The following is a 20031-nucleotide window of genomic DNA, read 5'->3' on the forward strand; positions in this document are numbered from 1 at the left end:
GTGTTCAATTTGCCAACATATAGAATAACACCCAGTGCTCATCCCATCAAGTGGCCCCCTCAGTGCCCATCACCCAGTCACCCCCACCCCCCGCTCACCTCCCCTTCCAACACCCCTAGTTCGTTTCCCAGAGTTAGGAGTCTCTCATGTTCTGTCTCCCTTTCTGATATTTCCCACTCATTTTTTCTCCTTTCCCCTTTATTCCCTTTCACTATTTTTTATATTCCCCAAATGAATGAGACCATATAGTGTTTGTCCTTCTCCGATTGACTTATTTCACTCAGCATAATACCCTCCCCAGTTCCATCCACATCGAAGCAAATGGTGGGTATTTGTCATTTATTTGCACATAATTCAAACTTTCTATACCAGAATATATCGGGGTCCAAGATATGCAGTTATTTTTCTACATATTGGATGCCCCTAATTGGCTGTATTTTACATTCTTGTTCGTATAGTTTCTATTGCTCAATTCTTCCCATATTATCACTAATGGACATTCTTTTTCAGTATACAAGAAAGCAAAACAAAACCCACCAAAGCCCATAGATTATGAGTTTAAAAACCAAATAGCTAATGTTATTAGAATTGTATGTAACACTATAAAATAAACTTTTTTCTTTTTTTTATAATAAATTTATTGGTGTTCAATTTACCAACATACAGAATAACACCCAGTGCTCATCCCGTCAAGTGCCCCCCTCAGTGCCCATCACCCATTCACCCCCACCCCCCACTCTCCTCCCCTTCCACCACTCCTAGTTCGTTTCCTAGAGTTAGGAGTCTTTATGTTCTGTCTCCCTTTCTGATATTTCCCACACATTTCTTCTCCTTGCCCTATATTCCCTTTCACTATTAATAAAATAAACTCTTAATGAGCATCTTTTCTGCATTAAAGTAGACAAGCATGGATATCTGTTCAGAACTCAACAATTCTCTGCTTAAAAGCTACCCTGTGCTTTTTCTGGAATGAAATGTTACTAACAATATAGCAAATGTTTCTAGATCTTTTCAATGTATGATACCTTCAAATAAGTTTAACATCATCTAGCACCATTACAGATTCGAAAACTCCTCCCTTCTTTGTTGACAATCAATGTAAAAAACTTATTAATACTTGGCCCACCAGCAGCTATTTGCGGACCACTATGCCTTTGCTTTTGTCTCTGTGGCCCTTCTGCAATCACCTCCTATGTTTGTTTGGCTATTACTTCACAGGGAGGACAAACTATGCTGATCACAGCAACCCCCGGGCCTAGAATATGCTCTAAAACATTTGCTAATAAATCAGTAAATGTTAAAAAAAAAAGAAGACGACGACGACTCCTAAATGGCTCTTTAAGTGGCCAAGAATGAAACAAACCCTCCCTCAGATCCTACAATATCATAATTGCTAATAACAGTGAAAATAAAGTATCAGCTATTTGCAATTTCTGACCTTAGCTGCCTTTAAAAATGCAAAATAATGACAAACTGAGGACTAAAGAAAAATTCTAATTATCAAAAATATAGAAATAAAGCTGCCTGAATAAGTTGTTTTGAATAAAAGAATGTGAATAAATTTTTGCTAGAATAAGGTTTTTAATTTATTCCACTTATAACAAATGTGGGTTTTATGATCAAGTAAATGTTTTTAAGTTTTTTATTTTAATTCCAGTATAGCTAACATACACTGTTATATTAGTTTCAGATATACAATATAGCAATTCAATGTTCAAGTAAATTTTTTAAAAAACTGGGTACAACAAAGAAAACATTTCTTCAATGCAGGACTTCTCAGAGACTTCTGATATACTAACTTGCACAATGATTCTTCAAGGGGAAGAAAAGTAACTAAACCCCCTTAATGTAGAGCATCCTGGAAAAGTTGTTTCAATAACCACATTTTAGGTTACACTGCTATAGATACTCTCCAGGTCTTGAGAACTTTACTAAACAGGGAAAGCAAGCCCTTGTTATCAAATCAAGGATATAGAGGAAAGTCAATTTGCACAGCTACTAACTGAAACATAAAGATATAAAGGTAAGCTATGAAAAGTTTTATTGGTATAATTATTCCTAGGTCCCCTGAACATAATGATAAAGGATGCTACCAAAAAGAAAGAAAGAAAATGTTTTCCACACCTGACACTACTTCTTACATGTCCACAAAGAAAGAGACCTGTGATGACCAAATTCCAAGAGAATCTCTAATTAACTCTCCTTCCCTATATTCACATCTTTGTGTAGTTCCTCCCCACACTGTACCAAAATTGGTCAGTGTGACCAACAGAATACAGCAGAAATGATATGTTATTCCCAAGATTAGATTCTTTTTTTTTTTTTTAAGATTTTATTTATTCATGATAGAGAGAGACAGAGAGGCAGAGACACAGGCAGAGGGAGAAGCAGGCTCCACGCAGGGAGCCCGACGTGGGATTCGATCCCAGGTCTCCAGGATCACGCCCCGGGCCGAAGGCAGGCACCAAACCGCTGCGCCACCCTGGGATCCCCCAAGATTAGATTCTAAAAGACTACGGCTTACATTTTGGTTATTCTCTTTAGAATCACCTGTGATACTGTGAACAGCCCAATTCAGAAGCTCACATGCTAATAAGATTAGCATGTGGTCTCCTGCTAATAACCTCGTATGATTTGGAAGCATACTCTCCAACACTAACCAATCTTTAAGATGACTGCATCCCAGGCCAATATCTTACCTACAAACTCAAGAAAGACTTTAAATCAGAACTATCCAGCTTAAGCCTGATTCCAGACCCTTGGGACTGCATGGGATTATAAATGTTTGTTCTTTCAAATTACTAAATTTGACGGGAATTTGTTATATAGCAAGAGATAATGCAGGACCTCTACTCCCAACTCCCCTCGTGAGAACGGGCTATCATCCACTTTTCATTTCACTATCACAGGTCAGAATCCAAAACATTCACCTGACCATGTTTTTTTTACTGAGGAAGTGGAGACACTACATTAAAAAGACAATTCATGCCAGTTCCTTACCATCTTAGCTACTAGGCAGTAAACTACTTTGCACATCCACAAGCTTTCCAATTAAGAGATAAAGCAGGGCCAATAGTTTGGGGGCTAACAAGTATTTACTAAGTTCTACTCATTCATGCACTTAAAATCACAACTTAAAAAAAGACAAAGAATGGAAGGTCAAGTGATGTGCCTATTTGGCAGGTTCACAAAAACGGGGAATTTACCCTTTGGGGTATATTCTTCCCAGAACAGTAATTCATTGGAGAAGGCAGAACAGGTCTTTATTTATTTTTGTAAAGATTTTATTTGAGAAAGAGAGAGAGAGCACGTGCACTCACATGTGTGAGCAGGATGGGGGGGGGGGAGAGGGAGAGGAAGAAGCAGACTTTAAGAAGCAGACTCCCCACTGAGCAAGGAGTCCGGTTCCAGGACCCTAAGATCACAACCTGAGCCAGTCAGATACTTAACCGACTGAGCCACCCAGGTATTCCACAAGTCTTTAAATAAACATTCAGTCCCCTCAAGGGTCCTCTGGATCTTCTAAACAACTGGTTCTAATCAGCTATGCTCAAAAACAAAACAAAACACAAAAACAATAAAAAGGGAAAAAAAAAGAAAATGGTTCTAAATTTCCTGAATATGGACACAGAAGCTAAAAGAGAAGGACCTAAAAAATTTGATGTAAAAATAAAAATTCCTACTCATTTGAGGATATGAAGAACTAGTGTAACTATTTAGAGATCACACCATGTAGCATCAATCAACAGAAAACTACTATCACATGAGGAGGCATTCAGCTCCTAACTTTGAAGACAAAGTGTTATAAAATGGGCCTCTGTGTGGCTCAGTCGGTCCACACAGGTCCTGAGATCGAGTACCACATCGTGCTCTCTGCTAATCCAGAAGCCTGCTCCTTCCTCTCCCTCCGTCTGCCACTCCCGCCACTGCTTGTGCTCACAGGTGCTGGCTCTCTCTCTCAACTAAATATTTGAGAACAGAGAGCCTGACACAGAGTTCAATCCCAGGACCCTGGGATTATAACCCAAGCCAAAGACAGACACCTAACCAACCAAGCAATCCAGGTGCCCCAATAAATAAAATCTTAAAAAAAAAAAAAAAAAGTACATACCTGAAATTTAAAAAAATTTATTAAAAAAAAAAACAAAAAAAACATACAAAAACAAAACAAACTGTAAAAAAAGCAGATTAGAAACACTAGCAAAAAGCACAGATACCACTGGCTATAAAAACCAGCATGACAACATGGGTCTGCTTTCCCAGACACTGGTGAAAATAGCAGCTACAGACTGAGATAACTAGAGGTAACGGGAAATAACTGCAGAAGGTAACTACTGTAACTAAAGAAGCAGAACTATGCAGAAACCACTGGGAAGAGATGCCAAAAAATTACAAGTTACAATAGGTTGTTTTTTTTTTTTAACTTTAAAATGTAAATTCAATTAATTAACATATATTATTTAGTTTCTGAGGTAGAGGTCAGTGATTCATCAGTTTTACATAACAGTGCTCATTATATCACATGACCTCCTTAATGTCCATCACCCATTTACCCCAGCTCTCCACATCCTCCCCTCCAGCAACCCTGTTTGTTTCCTATGATTAAGAGTCTCTTACGTTTGTCTCCCTCTCTGATTTCGTCTTTTTTTATATTTTCCTCTCTTCCTCAACGATTCTGTTTTGTTTCTTAAATTCCATATATGAGTGAGATCATATAATGGTCTTTCTCTGATTGCAGTTCTAATGGTTCTTGGCCAAATATCACCCTTGTCTGTACCTAAATTGGTGAGGTATGAGAAAACTAATTACATATATTGTAAATGTATCATAATTCTCTGACTCAAACACTGTCAATTATAAGATGCACCATTATTTTATGTAACACTAAGGAAGGAAAACTGCTGCCAATTAAACAGTAACATATCATTGGTAAAACATCTTAATTCCAGATGTTTAAATATGAAAAAATATGCATTTAAAAATCTAGGAAATATTATATTAATAAGTTTAATTTTCCTAATAGTTAAATATAAGAATCGCAAAATAAAACTTAAGTTTGTGAGTAAATTTAATATGCCTATAATTCTTTTCTCAATATTTAACACAAAACCAAAATACATGGTCTCAGTCAATCTAAGAATATGCATTTTATTCCCAAAATTTGTAGAGCAGTGCACAGACATCTTGTCTTCCCAGGCAAAAGGGCCTAAAGTTACTACAAAAGAATTTACTTTTCTCATATATCAAAAATGGCCAGGTCCAGAACCTAAATGTTTGGAACCACATAAAGGAAACATAAAGTAAACCTGAAAACTCCATCTCAGTCCTCATCTTCTGTTGCCTCAAGTCTGGAAGACTTGAAGGAATTTGAGCTCTAAGAAATCCAGGTGCATCTATAAACTCAATAAGAAAGATCCTAATATATCTAAATACCTTGGGAAAGAAATGATTAAACACTTTTAGAACTGGTTAGGCTTGGGGGTACCTGGCTGACTCAGTCAGTAGAGCATGCAACCCTTGATCTCAGGGTAGTGAATTTAAGCCCCACGTTGGGTGCAAAGCCTACTTTAAAAAAAAAAAAAAAAAAAAAAGAACTGGTTTGGCTTTTCAGTGGCTCTGGCTTCAATAGTCCAGCCAGCACCTCCCTTTCTTCCTCCCTCATCAATGCAAATGGTTCAAAGTGATATGAATCCATTCTAATTTATTAACTTTGGCGGGGGTGGGGGCAGGTGGGGGGTGGTCAAGGTAACCACTGACAAATTTTGCAACTGTTATCAATAACAAAGTATAGGGTCCCACCACAAAACTGAACGACACTCCAGTATGTCACAATACCAGGGCTGGGAATCTCAGCTCCAAGATTACTGCAACAGCCTAGGATTTGTAACCCTCAATTTACAGTGACACTAGTTCAATTCCTAAAACTTTTTTCCAGCTCAATGCATGTGAGAGATTACTCTTGAGATTTACTCTCCCATAGGACAGGGGGTTACTACAAGCCCAGCTTGAAGAAAAAATTTATGTAGTATGAAAAGGCTACTCTGGAGCTTAACATATTCTCTCTCCATGACCACCTAAGAATCAGTATAGTAGGCTGCTTCCCTACACCGGAGGTGACCTGAGGGAACACAAAACAGTCAAAAATGATACAGAACAGGGGATCCCTAGGTGGCTCAGCAGTTTAGTGGCTGTCTTTGGCCCAGGGTGTGTGATCCTCGAGTCCTGGGATCAAGTTCCGAGTTGGGCTCCCTGCGTGGAGTCTGCTTCTCTCTCTGCCCCTCTCTCCCTCTCTCTATCTCATGAATAAATAAATTAAAAAAAAAAAAAAAAAAGATAGGGGATCCCTGGGTGGCGCAAGGGTTTGGCGTCTGCCTTTGGCCCAGGGCGCGATCCTGGAGACCAGGGATGGAATCCCACGTCGGGCTCCCGGTGCATGGAGCCTGCTTCTCCCTCTGCGTATGTCTCTGCCTCTTTCTCTCTCTCTGTGACTATCATAAATAAATAAAAAATTAAATTAAAAAAAGATAAAGAACACATATATTATCACTCTTAACCTTATGAGATGTAAAGCCCTTGGAAGGCTCAAAGCCACAGTTTATATACAAGAGTAAAAGCAATTTAAAAGATAATCACTTTAAAGACTGTAATCACGGGATGCTTGGGTGGCTCCGTGGTTAAGGGTCTGCCTTCGGCTCAAGGCATAATCCTGGAGTCCAGGGATCCAGTCCCATATCAGGCTCCCTGCATGGAGCGTGCTTCTCCCTCTGCCTAGGTCTCTGCCTCCCTCTCTCTCTCTCTGTCTCTCTCTCTCATGAACAAGTAAATAAAATCTTTAAAAAAAAAATAAAAGACTGCAACTGCTATATTCTAATCAGTCTTATTCCATTTCCCTCAACTCAATATATCAATGCTATCCAAATATACACTTATAATGTTAAATAAAACTTGAATATGCCATAGGTCTCCCTGGCATAATCAGGATATGAGATAAAGGATAAACATAAAAGACTAATGCTTTTAAACATCATCAATTTTTAAATAAATGTGGGGATTGGGGGCATGGGTTAAATAGGTGATGGGGATTAAGGTGTGCACTTATGATGAGCTGAGCACAGTGTAATGTGTGGAAGTGTTGAATGACGGTACTATACACTTGAAAGTAATACAATACTGTATTAACTGGAATTAAAATAAAAACAAATTATATAGCCATCTAAATACATACATACATACATACATACATACATAAAATCTCGGACATCCTAAAAATTTTAAAAAATAAATGTGGTCAGGCAGCCCCGGTGGCACAGCGGTTTAGCGCCACCTGCAGCCCGGAGTGTGATCCTGGAGACCCGGGATCGAGTCCCGCGCCGGGCTCCCTGCATGGAGCCTGCTTCTCCCTCTGCCTGTGTCTCTGCCTTTCTCTCTCTCTGTGTCTCTATGAATAAATAAATTTTAAAAATTAAATTAAATTAAAATAAATAAAATAATAAAATAAAATAAAAGTGGTAACTCTATCCTAACAGATTCCTGATATTATGTGTACTGAACATAATTTAACCTAATGACTGACATTACTGTGACAGCCTTAAATAACAATGAGGTCTATAAGCTCATTTGTCCTTACAGCAAATTTTGATAGTTTGATATCCTTGTTTTTATTTTTATTGTCATCTGCATTTTTATTGTCAATAACTTGTCACAATAGCTCACCTCTAGTCACTGACATCTTTTTCTTTCTCCTCCTTTCTCTCCTTTATCTGCTGCTTCCCCCTTTGCAACCCCATCCTGCATTACCCAGCAAAAGAGTATTTATTTTTGTGACTATATCACATTATTTTTAACTCTACTCATCTTCAGTGCTAGCACTAATACTGGCAAACATTTATTGCTTCATAAGCTCTCAAACTTCAGTATACTGCCTCACTGAAACTAATCGGAGAAATTAGGAATAATTTCTAGAATAACTAGAAATTTTACCTAACTTCTCCAATCCTCATTAAAAGAAAAGCACAGCCTAGTCATAGGTCCACAGACCACACTTTGTGTAGCACATGATAAAACATGAAGTTTTATCCCAATGATGTGATCTTTGCCTCTTCAGCTGTCATTTTCATCAATGCCCACTGTTACATATTAATTCTAGTTTTTGCTTTTTCACACATCTGAGGAGGAGTATGACAGTATTAAAGAAAAAAAGTGCTACGATGGTTGTTCTAGTGCACATTACTGTTTACGCTGAAAAAAAAAAAAAAAACACATCAAATGCAATGCACCAAACGGCCAGTTGTGAATGCAATGTAAAAGTTCTTAAAGGAAATTAAAAGTGCTATCTCAGCGAACACACGAATGGTAAGAAAGTGAAACTGCCTTATTTTGATATGGACAAGTCCGAGTGGTCTGGATAAAAGATCAAACCAACCACAATATTCCCTTAAGCCAAAACCTAATCCAGAGCAAGGCACCAACTTTTCACATCTGTGAAGTCTGAGAAAAGTGAGGAAGCTGCAGAAGGTCTGAACCTGGCAGAAATTGGTTCATAAGGATTAAGGAAAGAAGCGGTCTCTGTCTATAACATGGAAGTGCAAGGTGAAGTAGCAAGTGCTGATGTACAAACTGCAGTTAGGTTCTCCAGAAGATCCATCTAAGATAATTAATGAGAGTGGCTACTAAACGAGAGATTTTTCAGTGGAGATTGGAAGAAGATACCATCTAAGACTTTCATACAGAGAAGTAGTCAACGCCTGGCTTCAAAGCTTCAGAGGACAGGCTGACTTTTGGACAAGGGACAGGGACTAATGCAGCTGCTGACTTTTAAGTTGAAGTCAATGCTCATTGATGGTTCAGAAAATCCTAGAACCCTTCACAATTATGCTAAATCTGGGACACCTGGTGGCTCAGCAGTTGAGTGTCTGCCTTCGGCCCAGGGCGTGATCCTGGGGTCCTGGGATCGAGTCCCACATCAGGCTTCCTGCATGTAGCCTCCTTCTCCCTCTGCCTGTCTCTCATGAATAAATAAATAAAATCTTAAAAAAAAAAAAGAATTATGTTAAATATACTCTGCCTATGCTCTATAAACAGAACAACACAGCCTGGATGACAGCACATCTGTTTACAACATGGTTTACAAAATATTTTAAGCCTAATCTTGAGACCTATTGCCCAGGGAAGATTCCTTTCAAAATATTGCTACTCCATGAAATGTACCTGGTCACCCAAGAGCTCTGATAGGAGATGTACAAAGAGATTAATGTTATTTTCATGCCAGCTAACCTAACATCCATTCTGCAGCCCATAGATCAAGGAGTAATTTTGACTTTCATGTTTTATTATTTCAATACATTTTGTAAGTATAGTTCCAATAGAGGTGATTCCTCTGATGAATCTGGGCAAAGTAAACTGAAAATCTTTTGGAAAGGATTTACCATTCTAGATGCCGTTAAGAACATGTGTAATTCATGGGAAGAGATCAAAATATCAACACTAACAGGAATGTAGAAGTTGATTGCAACCCTCTTGGATGACTCTGAGGGGTTCAAGACTTCTGTGGAGGAAGTCACTGCAGATATGGTAGAAACAGCAAGAACTAGAAGTAGAGCCTGAAGGTGTGACTGAAGTGATGCAATCTCAGGATAAAACTTGAAAAGATGAGGAACTGTTTTTTTATGGATGAGCAAAGTAAGTGGTTTCTTGAGATGGAATCTACTCCTGGTAAAGATGCTATGACAATTGTTGAAATGACAAGAAAGGATTTAATTTAGAGTATTACATAAACTTAGTTGATAAAGCAGTGGCAGGGTTTGAGAGGATTAATTCCAATTGTAACAAGTTCTACTTTGAGTCAGATGCTGTCAAACAGAGAAATCGTTCCTGAAAGGAAGAGTCGATCAATGCAGCAAATTCCTTAAAATTAATTTTAAGAAATTGCTGCAGCCATCCCAACCAGCAACTACAACCCTAATCAGTCAGTGACCATCAATACCAAGACAAGAACCTCCACCAGTAAAAAGACTACAATTCACTGAAAGCTCAATGGTGGTTAGCATTTTTTAGCAGTATTTTTTTTAAGATTTTATTTATTTATTCATGAGAGACAGAGAGAGAAGCAGGCTCCATGCAGGGAGCCCGATGCAGGACTCGATCCCATGTCTCCAGGATCATGCCCTGGGCCGAAGGCAGGCACCAAACCGCTGAGCCACCTAGGCATCCCGTGCAGTAAACAATTTTTTAATTATGCTATGAACTTTGTTTTTTCAGACACAGTGTTACTGCACACTTAACAGACTACAGTATAGTATAAACATAGCTTTTATATTATGATAATTGCTTTGTTGTGGTGGTCTGAACCAAACCCACAATATCTCTGAGGTATGCCTATATCCCAAAGAATAAAAATCCTGGGCACCTGGGTGGTTCAGTCAGTTAAGTGTCTGACTTCTGGTTTTGGTTTCCAGTTGTGATCTCAGGTTTGAGATGCAGGCCCACGTCAGGCTCTGCACTCAGTGGAGAGTCTGCTAGAGATTCTCATCCTCTCCTGCTGCCCCTATCCACCCTGCGTGTGTGCCCGTGCATGTACACATGTTTGCTTACTCTCTCTCTCCCTTTTCCTCTCATAAATAAATATATCTTAAAAAATGATTTAAAAAATCCTTATTTAGGGTAGAGAGAAATAAGAGAAAAACATTAAAAATATAGAGATAAATGACAAGGGTTGCAAATGCAATTGTGCATGAAATAGCCAAAAATGCTTTGGTCTCACTGCATCTAACAATCAACAGGAGGTGGAAGGTCAACAACAGAGGAACATAATGGAATAAAAACAAGACTACTATATACATTATCATTACAGTATCAAACTATTACTTTCCCCCAATATTTTTTTTTAATTTTTTTTTTAAATTTATTTATGATAGTCACAGAGAGAGAGAGAGAGGCAGAGACAAAGGCAGAGGGAGAAGCAGGCTCCATGCACTGGGAGCCCGACGTGGGATTTGATCCCGGGTCTCCAAGATCGCGCCCTGGGCCAAAGGCAGGCGCCAAACCGCTGCGCCACCCAGGGATCCCACTTTCCTCCAATATTAAACAATTATAACAACAGCTATCTATCTTCTTTCAGAGTAAGAGGCTAGGCAATGAAATGATTTTACCTTATTTTAAAATGAAGCAGAATTTGATTCAAATTAAGGAAGCATTTCTTTTCTACAAATTCCAAATACATTTCTACAGAGCTTAGTTCCTAAGAGTTATTTGTTGAAACTTTTTCCCCTTTTTGGAAATGGAAAGCCTCCAACAAGCAGAGGTATTCATTCTTTATTTTAAACTAACATTTTCAAAAATCATATTGGAATGCAAATGTGACAAGACTTAAAGATCCCTCTCCTTAAAAACAACCCACAGCCTAAAGAGAGATAAATATATAATAATTTCTACATGCTTCGACTGTACAGCAGTGCCTGAAAGAAGAGGAGTGGTCACAGAAAGAAACCAGGATCTTGGTAAACTAAAAAACCAAAGAATGTGTTTCAGAGACTAAACAATTTCTTTTTCAGCAAATAGCAGAACAGATACCCTGAAAAGTTTTTACAAAAAACAAAGAGTGTAGGAATCCTCAAATAAAAGGATCATGGTTAGATTCTGCCTTGGGGAATTCTACCAAACCCAAGGATGGGTAAGACCAAAAAGTAAGGAATCTAACAGAAGACTATGACTCTTCAGTTTAAGGGTAAGATAAAGGACATAGAAATTTGCCGGTTTTGAACTTAGCAATGAGCATAGGAAGATAAAACTTCTTTCATGAAATGTCTTAACCTCTGGGATCCCTGGGTGGCGCAGCGGTTTGGTGCCTGCCTTTGGCCCAGGGCGCGATCCTGGAGACCCGGGATCGAATCCCATGTCGGGCTCCCGGTGCATGGAGCCTGCTTCTCCCTCTGCCTGTGTCTCTGCCTCTCTCTCTCTCTGTGACTATCATAAGTAAATAAAAATTAAAAAAAAAAAATGAAATGTCTTAACCTCAAGTAGATACCCACATGGGTTTGTAGTATGAATTCCTGCAATCTAAGGCAAGAATGTAATTAAAAGTGTTCCAGGCAGTAATGCCCAGGAAACTGGCAGCAGCAAATATAAGTCCTAAAGGAAAAGTTCTATCCTTTTGAGGCAACAATTTTGCTTGTCAGAATCTAGAAAAATACATAAAAAATTAAGAACCAAATGAGAACTTATTCAGAAGACAACAGCATTCAATACCCAGTGTGATAAAAATCTATCTTCCCTAGCTGGAATAGCACCAGATCTCCCCCAATTATTTTATGTCCTTGTACATTTATATCGCTGTGAACAACTCTAAGGCAGAGATTGTATCTACTTATCTCTGTATTCCTAGCATTCAAAACTGTGCCCAGGACATGTGTTATGCCTTAGTAAGTGTTTAAAAACAAGTTAATAAGGGTGTGGACTAATTCACTATTTGCTAGGGGAAAAATCCAGAAACAATCAATGTGTCTATCAATAGCTAAATTATACAAATTATGGCATATGGAAATAAGACTGTGCAACCATTAAGAATTATGTGCACAGAACAAAAGAACCCCCAAATATACTGATGAATAAAAAACAAGCCTCAATCACTGAAATACAAATCAAAAGCACAATGAGATACCACCTCACACCAGTGAGAATGGCTAAAATTAGCAACTCAGGGAAAAACAGATGTTGGTGAGGATGTGAAGAAAACGGAACCCTCTTACACTGCTGGTGAGAATGCAAACTGGTACAGCCACTCTGTAAGATAGTATGGGAGTTCCTCAAAAAGTTAAAAACAGAACTACCCTACAACCCAGTAATTGTACTATTAGGTATTTATCCAAAGGATACAAACAGTGATTCGAAGGGACACATGCACCCCACTGTTTACAGCAGCAATGTCCACAATAGCCAAAATTTGGCAAAAGCCCAGATGTCTATCGACAGATGAATGGGTAAGATGTGGAATAGGGATACCTGGGTAGTTCAGTCAGTTAAGCGGCTTGCCTTCAGCTCACGATCTCAGGGTCCTAGGACCAAGCCTGGCTCTGCCCCTCCCCACTGCATGTCTATTCCACTCCCCAACCCCATTCTCTCTTAACTGAAAAAAAAAAAAAAAAAAAAAAGATGTGGGATGCGTGGGTGGCTTAGCGGTTGAGCATCTATCTGCCTTTGGCTCTGGGTGTGATCCTGGAGTCTTGGGATCGAGTCCCACATTGGGCTCCTTGCATAGAGACTGCTTCTCCCTCTGCCTATGTCTCTGCCTCTCTGTGCCTCTCATGAATAAACAATCTTTTAAAAAATAAATAAAAATAAAAAATAAAAGATGTGATACACAGACACACACATAATGGAATATTACTCAAGTATCAAAAAGAATGAAATTAGGGGCACCTGGGTGGCTCAGTCAGTTAAGCATCTGCCTTCAGCTCAAGTCACAATCTCAGGGTCCTGGGATCAAACTTGAGTAGGGCTCCCTGATCAATGGGGAGTCTGCTTATCCCTCTCCCTCTCCTCCCTGTTCATATCCACTCTCTCTCTCAAATAAATAAATAAAATCTTAAAAAAAAATCTTGCCATTTGCAATGACATGGATGGAAAGAGAGGGTATTATGATAAATGAAAGAAGTCTGTCAGGGAAAGACAAATGTCATATGACTTCACTTCATATGTGGAATTTAAGAAATAAAACAGATAAACATAGGAGAAGGGAAAGAAAATAAGACAAAAGCAGAGAGGAAGACAAATCATAAAAAACTCTTAACTATAGGAAAATAGCCTAACGGTTGCTGGAGGGGAGGTGGGGGGATGGGATAATTGGCTGATGGGCATTAAGGAAGGCACTTGATGTAATGAGTACTGGGTGTTATAAGCAACTAATGAATCACTAAATTGCCTCTGAAATAAATTAAACTGAATTTAAATTTAAAAAAATTAATTTTAAAAAAGCAAGCCTCAAAATACATGTAACTCCTTTATGTAAAAAAAAAAAAAAAAGCAACAGATTTATTTATACAAAAGTTACATAAATGCATACAAAGGAGGTCCAACTACTTTACAGTAGTCCCCTCCTAGCAGTGGAAATGGAAAAAGAAGACATCCCTCTTTGCACTATATACTCTTTTATAGTAAGACTCTTTTACAGCAAGAATGAAGAAATGAATTCCTTGTATAATTAAAAAATAAATTTAAGGGCTCAATGGATGATGAAACCATATTATTCACATAAGACTCTCTACACAAATATTGACAGCAGCATTATTTATAATAGCCAGAAAGAGGAAGCGACACAACTGTTTATTAACTGATGGATACATCCAGACAACAGAATATTATTTAGCCATTAAAAAGAATGAAGTAGGGCAGCCCCGGTGGCGCAGCGGTTTAGCGCCGCCTGCAGCTCAGGGCGTGATCCTGGAGACCCTGGATCGAGTCCCACGTCAGGCTCTCTGCATGGAGCCATGGAGCCTGCTTCTCCCTCTGCCCGTGTCTTTGCCTCTCTCTCTCTCTCTCTCTCTCTGCATCTCTATGAATAAATAAAAAATCTTAAAAAAAAAAAAAAAGAATGAAGTATTGACACATGCTGTAACATGGATAAACCTCAAAAACGTTATGCTAAGTCAAACAAATCTGTCACAAAAGACTACATATAGGAACGCCAGGGTGGCTCAGTGGTTGAACATCTGCCTTTGGCTCAGGTTGTGATCCCGGGGTCCTGGAATCGAGTCCCAAATGGGGCTCCCCACAGTTAGCCTGCTTCTCCCTCTGCCTATGTCTCTGCCTCTCTCTGTGTGTCTCTCATGAATAAATAAAATCTTAAAAAAAAAAACCCACATATATATAATATACCATTTATATGAAATGTCCAAGAAGAGGCAAATTATAAATACAGAAAGTAGACTGGTATCTGACCAAGGAATAAGAAATGAAGAGATGGAGAGTGAGTGCTGATGGGTATAAATTTTCTTCTGGGGATAATGAAAATATTCTAATATTAGATTATGGGGAAGAGTGTACCACCAGGTAAAATTACTAAAAACCACTGACTGTACACTTTAAATGGTTAAATTTTATGGCATATAAATTAAAAATAAATAAATATTAAATAACACTTTAAAAAAAAACTCAATGGAAAGATTAAACAGATTAAAATAGGTGAAGAGAGAATTAGTACCTAGACAATAATCTGAAGAGTTTATCCAGGATGTAACACAGAAATAGAGATAAAATATGAGACAAGAACACAAAAGAGAACAAAGAACACAAAATGTTCCCCTAAGAGGGAACATTTCAAGAGGTAATGATTGAAAAAAGAAATAAAAATTAAAAAATAATAAAGAGCTAATGATTGAGAATTTCTAGACTTGCTGAAGACCAAGCCTCAGCCCCAAAAAACTCCATGAATTCCAAACAGCATAAATAAAAAGAATTCTAGAACTTAAAAAAGCAGATCATCAACTAAAAAGAGCTAATCCTAAAACCAGAGAGAAAAGATGATTACCCACAAAGATATGGAAATTAGGCTGATGGCTATCATTTTATAAAAGTAACAATGGAAAAGAGGGAACATTAGAACTTAGAAAACAGTGGAATCTTATCCTTAGTGTAAGTGAAAACAATGGACAATTTTAACTCCCGTATCTAGCAAAACTAAGTTTCAGGAACACAGGTGAAATAAAGATATTTTCAGACAAAAAAGTTTACCACCAAGAGTAACCAACTAAACAAATCTTGACTTCCTTCTGGAAAATGATCCCAAATGACAAGTTTAAGATGCAAGAAGGAATGGTAAGCAAAAATACATAAATAGGTAAGTAAATCTAAACACTGAATATAAAACAATATAGCCCACGATTCCTTTTGGAAGAACTCTTGGGGCCAGATGTGTTTCAAAATTAAGAAATTTAAAATAAAGCAGCACTCCATCAAACAAATTAGGATCTAGCATTTAAATAGCTAAATATTTACAGTACATGGATTTTTTTCAAGACTATGCAGTCTCATTCTCATTCAGGTCAGGTTTCACCACTAGAAAAATCTGTGGTCAACTTATATGTAAGTTTTGGTTTCTAAATCTATTTTTAGATTTTTTAAAAAAATTTTTATTTATTTATGATAGTCACACACAGAGAGAGAGAGAGGCAGAGACACAGGCAGAGGGAGAAGCAGGCTCTATGCACCGGGAGCCTGATGTGGGATTTGATCCCGGGTCTCCAGGATCGCGCCCTGGGCCAAAGGCAGGATCCGCTGCGCCACCCAGGGATCCTTTTTTTTTTTTTTAAAGAGTGCAAACAGGGGTGCGTGGCTGGGTCACTCAGTAGAACATGCAACTTTTGTTTTTTTTTGGTTTTTTTGGTTTTTTTTTTTACATGCAACTTTTGATCTTAGGGTCATGAAGAGTGCAAATATTCATAAATTTTATTTCTTTAAAGTCAATGGTTTAAAAAATTTTTTTTAAAAATAAGTAATAAAATAAATAATAAAAAAATAATAAAAAATTAAAAAAATAAAGACAATGATTGTTGTTTTATTATTTTAATTGTAATATAGTTAAAATTGATCATTTTCAGGTTTTGATAACTATGCATACTAAATTAGATATCCTAATGCCTAAAAGTCAGTAAGACAACCAAACATAAAAAATGTCGAGAAGGCAGCCCAGTGACTCAGCAGTTTAGCGCCACCTTCAGCCCAGGGCCTGATCCTGGAGACCCGGGATCAAGTCCCACACGGGGCTCCCTGCATGGAGCCTGTTTCTCCCCTCTGCCTGTGTCTCTGCCTCTCTCTCTCTCATGAATAAATAAATAAAATCTTAAAAAAAAATAGCAAGAGACTAGAACACAATTTACAGAAAGCAACCTAATGATCAATTTACATGAAAAAGTACTCAATCTCATTGGTCATCAGAAAACGAAAATTAAAGTCATATTACAGTAGTAACATGTATCTACCAAAATGGCTAACATTAAAAACTGACAAGACCAAGTTGGCAATATATACAGGAAGTGGAACTCTCATACAGTTGGTGGACAAACCATTGGCATTTTGTAAACCTGAATATAAACTATAATCTCACCCACCATTTCCATTCCAAGGTACCTACCCAACATTTGTATGTCAACACAACACAATTACAAGAATGTGTATAGTAGCATTATTCATGATAGGCCCAAACTAGGAACAGTCTATCAACAGTAAAATGGGTAAATAATTTATGGTCTATGCATACACTTCAATAAAAATGAATCCGTTCTGCACACAACATGGATCATCTTATAAACTAATGTTGAGTAAATGAAGTCAGACAAAGGAAAGAATACATATCATATAATTTCACTCACCAATAGGCAAAGTAATCTACAGTATTAGAAGTCAAGATGGTTCTTATCCTTGGAAAGCAGAAAAAGGCAGTAGTGATTGGGAGCAGGCATAAGAGAGACTCTGGGGTACAACTATTATTTTATTTCTTTATATGTGAAAACATTCACTTTGTGAATATGTAAACTCTACATTTAGATTTTTATTCTTTTCTGTAGGTTAGCCTCAGTAAAAACATTCATCAAACTTTTCAAAAATTGTAGCGGTGGCTGCCCAACTCTGAACATACTAAAAACCATTAGATTGTATGTTTTACACAAACGATCATGGTATGTGAATTACTTCTCAATAAAACTGTTAATTTACTAAACAGTAAAAAATGAAAGATAAATATGGAAAATGTTAAAAAAAAAATATGGAAAATGTTAATTGCCGAATCTACATAAAAGCTACAGATGCACTATCTTTTCTACCTTTCTACATGTTTGAAATTTTCATTAACAAAAGTTTAAAAATAAAAACAAGACTGGCAATAGTAAAATAAATGCAAAAAATGGCCAGGGCAACTCCTAAAAGGAAAAAGAAATCCATCTATACTAAAGGAAAGACAAAAGTATAGCAAAAAAAAAAGAGGCAAGCCAAATGAAAAGCACACAAAATGAAATAAATATCACTATATCAATTACTCATTAAAAAAATTAAATTCTTTAAATGGCAAAGAAAGTTAGATGGTGAAAATATATAGTTTTGAGGTTTTTAAAATATATAACTAAAACATAAAAGCACAGAAAGGTTCAAAGTCAAAGGACTAAAAATGATACCAGGATACAAGAAAGCTGACATAGTTTATTAGTATCAAGTAAAACCAAAACCATGTTAAGACCAAAAATACTAAGAGATAAGAAATCTATACCGATAAAGGCTCAATTTACCAAAAGCACAGAACTATCCAACTTAGACTCAAAAATAGATAAGCAAAGGAAATTACCTTAATAATAGGAAATTTTATTAACATATCTCAAAGTAATGGACAAATCAATCAGATAAAAAAGCCTGCCAACTACTTTTGCCAGACTCCGTTGTTGTAGGTTCTGCCAACAGGAGGAGGCAGCGGGTGAAAAAAGTTTCTTAAAAAAATGCCATTAGCCATCCCCTGGTTCTGGTAATGCCTCGAAGTGAAGGTGTCTCCTACTTTGTGAAGTCAGTAGGTTTCTACCAATAGCAGTAACTCAGAGTCGCTCCAGCAGCTCAGTGTCAAGTGCAAGCTCTTTGGTTCCAGTACAACTCCCAGATCTTTTGAAAACAAACCTCCTCTGTTCCTCTCAAACCCTCTCCCCTCTCTTTAGCAGTTCTAGTCCTAACCACACCCTTGTAACCAATTACCTGCATTAAATCTCTCTCTGCCATAAAATATCTCGAGTAGTCATTATTTTCCTATCTGCTCACTGATCAAGAGTATTTTTTTTAAATGCCACTACTACTAAGTAGAGAAAAAAAGTTCTTTTTCAAGAACTTATAAAACATTTATAAAAAAATGACCACCATTAAGTCACAAAATCTACTTAACAAGTTTCCATATACTTAACGACACCAATCACATTTGCTGACCACAATGCGGTTTAAGTTAGAAATAGCAAAAAGAACTAGGAGAAGATACATACTTTGGGAAATTTTAAAACACATTTTTTTAAAACACACTTGTAAACAATTCAATGATCAAAGACGACGACATAGTGGAGACCAAATATATTCAGAAATTAAATTTTCACCAAAATATTACCTATGAAACTTATGAGATATAGCTAAGTGTATTTAATATAAACCCTATTATAGCTTTAAATGTTTACAGCAATGGCTTTTACTTTTTGGTCTTAGGAAACTTTTATACTTATAGATTTTTACCCCAGAAAGCTTTTGCAAATGGATAGCAAATATACATATTGATACTTACTGTATTAGAAATTTGAACTGTGAAAATTTAAAGTCTGTTAATTCACTTAAAAATAAAAATAAACTTACTGCTTAGTATATACAAGTATTTTATGAAAATAACTATTTCTGATACAAAAACTATAGGAATGGCATTATTTTACATTTTTAAAAATTCCCTTTAATTTTTGGCTTAAGACATCTAGATTTTCAAGATGGCAGGACTAGCCTTGGTAGGGATCAAGATTTCATCATAAACTGTGAAATATGGACACAAACAGACCAAATGGGACAGGAGAGAGCCAAGATACCAACCCATACTACTTGGAAATTTGACCGAAGACCAAACAGGGAAGGCTCTTTGTTAAGTAGGACTGAGACCAAGGGGGGGGGGGGGGGGGGGGGAGGGAGGAGGGAGGAGGAGGAGAAGAATGAAATTGGATTCCATGCACATGTACACCAGGAGAAGAAGAATGAAATTGGAGAGGAGGAGGAGGAGGAAATTGGATTCCATGCACATGTACACCAGGATCAGTATATTTAAAGCAGCACTGTTCATAGTTAAGTTAGGAGTAAAGTAAATGATAGACTTTGTAACATGGAACACTACTTTACCTTAAATGGGTACTACACATGCATCAAAATGGATTAACCTTAAAATGTTCAACAAAAGTCAGAAAAGCTTACAGTATGATTTTACTTATTTAATCTTCAAAAAAGCAAAAACAATATAGTGTTTATTTTTTTAAAGATTTTATTTATCAT

The 20031-nt window shown here is 37.2% G+C and overlaps 1 protein-coding gene across 5 annotated transcripts in view; it reads right to left on the reverse strand.

Annotated features, from left to right (window-relative positions):
- The window catches only part of UBE2W (ubiquitin conjugating enzyme E2 W), a 112696-nt gene that overhangs the window by 70707 nt on the left and 21958 nt on the right, over nucleotides 1-20031 (reverse strand). Inside the window, exon 2 of one of the 5 annotated variants that reach the window (XM_038579548.1) lies at nucleotides 4618-4777. The exons of the other annotated variants lie outside the window; for them this stretch is intronic. The gene's annotated coding sequence lies outside the window, so the exon portion shown is untranslated. The remainder of the gene's footprint in view (nucleotides 1-4617; nucleotides 4778-20031) is intronic. 5 annotated transcript variants of the gene reach the window in all.

Source organism: Canis lupus, chromosome 29 (genome assembly GCF_011100685.1).
Source record: "Canis lupus familiaris isolate Mischka breed German Shepherd chromosome 29, alternate assembly UU_Cfam_GSD_1.0, whole genome shotgun sequence".
In the NCBI taxonomy this organism is placed as follows: domain Eukaryota; kingdom Metazoa; phylum Chordata; class Mammalia; order Carnivora; family Canidae; genus Canis; species Canis lupus.